Genomic DNA, 4,408 nt, shown 5'->3' with positions numbered 1-4,408 from the left:
GTTTTAGAAAATCTTGACAAGATAAATTTTCTTGTTCTGTTGGCAGATAATTTTTCTTATTTGAAGAAAATTATACCCTATTTTTGTACTTTTTTTTCTTGTTTTTGAAAGGGGACTTTTTGCAGTGATATACCTAAATCTAGTTGCATAGAATTAAAATATATATTTCGTCATAGCTTTACTCAAGGTTCTTATGCCAAGACAAAAATCCACAAATTTATCCTGTGAATACTGGAACAAGAGATGTTATTGGCTTGCTGAAATGAAGACATAAGTTCAATTACTTTTAACATCTTTATTACATTTAAGTTTCACATAAACACAATAAAACATGACTACTGGTCAGAATTTAAAGTCTGGATGGGCATCTGATTCTGAAACAATCCTGTAAAATGACAGAACATTGACGAACTGACACATCTGCCGCACTCATAAGATGCACTAAGAGTCAAGCAAACCAAATTGTCCAAAGCAAAAAAAAATCTTGGGATTAGATGTCAACAATAGGAGCTTCCTCCGCAATGAACTTCTTCCTATCAGCCATAGCCTTTTATATGTGGAAGTCTTGCCTCAGTTACGGACAGCGTTCTCAAGACGTCTGTCAGCAGCACAGAGAGGAGTGGCCCCACACACGGATGCTGAAAGGTGTAGTAGCTATGATGTCCTCCTTTCAGAAGATCAGGGCAGGCATGGTTCCAATGGCCAGTAGAAAGTTGGTTTCACGATCACCCCAGAGCTGAAAAGTGGTCTTGTTTGAAGTTGTTGGGTCATCTGCTAATTGGAGCACAGACAGAAAAACAATCACAAAACAAACCATGTTTTAGTGACAAATCAGTGTAATGATGAATCAGTATCATAAATTTCTTACCTCGAGAATGTGAAGGATGCCGTCACTTGCATTTCCCAAAGTTTCTTGTAGATGGTGCAATACGTGATTGGAGACTTGTCTGGCATAGACTTCACCATGGCAACAGTTTGGTTTACTTGAAAAATAAAACAAGTCTTATTTTAGTTCATGTGCTCAATTACAATATTGCATGAATTCAAGATGGCAAGACAGTCATTTTAATTAAATCAAACAAGAACTACTTAAATTCACCAATCAAAAATAGTGTTTAAAATATCCTGGTAACAGTGTGGAATATCTAACCTTTTTGACTCATTGCATTTAAGTTTTTAAATTACAGCACATCAAACACCCTCAGTTAGTGAAATACTAGGCGGAATTGCCCTTTAACCATTTCCCGAATCAGAAGCTAAATGAGAAGCCACCTTAGCTATGTTAAAAAACGGAAGCTACCAAGAACTCGTGTCGATATTATTTTTAAGCCACAGCTATTGTGGTTAATAACTGTTCAAAGCTCATATTCACAAGAGCGGCTCTTTAACCGCGGATGAAAATTGGCATATCACGACATGCTAACTAGCTTCAGTTAGCTTATCTTAGAAAGACAGACAACTTTAAACTTACCTCTCAGTACAGCAGCTGTAGGGTCTATACACGTAAAAAAGCCCTCCATCTTCATCAATGTCCAACCGAGATTAGAGAATTTGCCAAAAGAAAATCTTATAAAAGTACAGTAGATAAAAGCTTAGTTAGGCTGTTACAACTGAATTAACCGTTAATCAGGGCAGTTAAATGATCTCTGGCGTTGCCGTTAGTGATGTGCGGATTGATACTGAAATATCGATTCTTCCGATACCAGAACTTAATTCTTTAAAATCTATTGTCAGATCCAAGGATCAATACTTTCAACACTTTAGTAATTTGAGATAATGTAGATTAACAAGAGCACGTTAGAAAGTAACTAAATTATTGAGATCTTGCCTAAATGAAACGTTGTTAATGGGAACTACTTTTTCTTCCGCCTGGTAAGTATGTAAGGTGTAAGGACGTAATGCCCAAGCGCAGCGTGCTGCTGACGCTCACTCACTCAGAAATGAACATGTTGACAGATTATAAAAAAAGTGACACGGAGCTATTTCAGCTGTCATTTTATAGTAGTTTTAATAATTAAACAATGATGTACACTGCTAAAAAAAAAATAAAGGGAACACTTAAACACTTAAGTGAACACTTAAGTGTTCCCTTTATTTTTTTGAGCAGTCTATTTAGTAGGGTTATTACTTAACTAATTTTCCTTTTTTTAGTTTGCAACTCCATTTTCACATGTTTTGTAATTTCTGCTGAATTAAAATAGCTCATAGTAAACAAGATTGTTGTCTCAATGTACTTCTGAGTTTAAAATGAGTGCATCAGAGTACATTGTGTTCTTTTTATGAAGCCAAGATATGGATTACATTTATTTTTTATTTAATTAAGAAACAAATTAACTGTCTTTGCACAAAGTATGGGATCTGTATTGCCAATACCAGCTTAAATTTTGCTCAGTATTGGATCCGAAAGAAAATCTGTTTATCGAACATTAATACTATCTCACTGACATTTTGGGCGCTTTCCCATTTGGATTGTATGATGTCATAAAAGGGGTTACAAACATGATGAATAAAATATTGTTCAAACTAATATTAGTAACTTATAAAGTAAGAATTTGAAATATAAACCAAAAGTTAAAATATTTATCATGACATTGAGCCAATCAATATTGTTGATTCTAATCTCATTGTGTGGAATACCAGCCATTTCAAATCACACATCAATAGAAATTTCATGACATGTCAGTAAGAGGTCCCACATCTTGCATCAAGAAGATCAGATTAAGGTCCATAGCAGATGGAAACATGACAAGAATTATCTTTATATATAAACTGATATTGTCTCTGAAATTGTTGTGTTAAATGTCAACCGTTTAAATATTAAATTATAATTTCCAGTACACTCTGCCAACTTATACAAGAGTATAAGTTCATGGGGTTTTTTTTATTTTTCATTGACAATAACACAAAGGATTCCATTTAGACATAGTCTGTTTTAATTATCTGAATACATTTCATTAAGTATGTGATTTCGCTTTCTGTGCTTGAAATAAGAAATTTTTACGTTCTAGACTTGAAGTTTGATTGGTAAATATTGATATTCTAGATTCTAGCACATATTTACTCACAATAAGTAATATTTTCTTAATATTAAGCTTTTATATCTTACTGAGATAATTAAGTACAAAAACACTTAAAATAAGAAAAATATTCTTACATAAATCCCTCTTGGTGAGAAAAATTATCTTGTCAGAAAGAAAACAAGAAAAATCTCCTTAATTTAAGATATTTAATCTTACTAAGATTTCAGTTTTTGCAGTGCATCTCCAGCTAACGTTCCGGGCGAGAGGCGGGGTCACCCTGGACAGGTCGCCAGTCTGTCGCAGGGCAACACAGAGACACACAACCATGCGCACACACACTCACACCTAGGGGCAATTTAGAGAGACCAATTAACCTGACAGTCATGTTCTTGGACTGTGGGAGGAAACCGGAGTACCTAGAGAAAACCCACGCATGCACAGGGAGAACATGCAAACTCCATGCAGAAAGACTGGGGCCAGGAATTGAACCCAGAACCTTCTTGCTGCAAGGCTACAGCTCTACCAACTGCGCCACTGTGCAGCCCTTGACTGTGTGTCGATCATGGAGATCGAATTGTGAAAAATGACTGGACCCTTTAGATGTGAATGTACTATAATTACCTTTAACATTTCTTATTGACATGACTTTTTATTGGAGCACAGAGTGCAGATATTTAATTTACTATCTATCTTAGTTATACTTTATTTAGAGGTTAATATGCAACAGATTGTCTCTGTAGAGACAATCAATCAAAGAAAGGATCAGTTCGCCTGAAATAGCATCACCACCTCATTTGGTCAAAGCACTTTCTGCCTTTTAAGGGATGGTAAAATTAGGGGGTTTTATTTGTTCAGGTTTTCTTCTACTTATCCTAAGTTACTAATTATATCCATTAGACCACTAGTTTTGAGCTAGAAAAGCTTCATCAACTTTTCCCAAATAAATGGAAATGAATACATTTTCCATAATGTAGCTTTTGAATTTTATAGATATTTTAAAAAATAGTACTTTAAAGGGAAAAAGGAAGACCACAAAAAATATTCATTACATTATAGAGGCTAAAACAAACTTTATATTTTTTTTAAACTGCAATGTAGTGCCACAGTCTTTTGCGTGATGGATTGATCGGAGCCGCTTTTTGTGTTCTGATGTAAAAAAAAAAAAAAAAAAAGATGAAAAGATCCATAAATGGTGTCAGAATAAAAGCAAAAAAAAAAGTGAACTTTAACTGTTGACATGATCCAGAGAGAGATTTATAAACACTCTCTGAGCACACTTCATCTCTGCACCTAAAGAAATACACAACATCTACAAACACTGCCATCTTCTGGAAAACTATCTGGTCTGACAAATCGGAACAGGAGGGAACATTTGATGAATTGGTGGG

The 4,408-nt window shown here is 34.7% G+C and overlaps 1 long non-coding RNA gene across 2 annotated transcripts; it reads right to left on the bottom strand.

Annotated features, from left to right (window-relative positions):
- Window positions 1-280: 280 nt before the first annotated feature.
- Window positions 281-2,748, bottom strand: LOC145554406 (uncharacterized). Of its 2 annotated transcripts, XR_014090368.1 has the most exons (3): window positions 1,472-2,748; window positions 869-983; window positions 281-774 (listed from the first exon to the last, which is right to left on the bottom strand). It is a non-coding gene; the product is annotated as an uncharacterized LOC145554406 (long non-coding RNA). The 2 variants fall into 2 exon arrangements; XR_014090367.1 differs by having other exon boundaries at window positions 869-2,748.
- Window positions 2,749-4,408: the final 1,660 nt, after the last annotated feature.

The sequence above is a fragment of the Poecilia reticulata genome, chromosome 12 (genome assembly GCF_904066995.2).
Source record: "Poecilia reticulata chromosome 12, P_reticulata-male-v2, whole genome shotgun sequence".
NCBI classification, from domain to species: Eukaryota; Metazoa; Chordata; class Actinopteri; order Cyprinodontiformes; family Poeciliidae; genus Poecilia; species Poecilia reticulata.
Note: the sequence above shows the minus strand (reverse complement) of the source record. Positions and strands in the feature narration are given on the sequence as shown.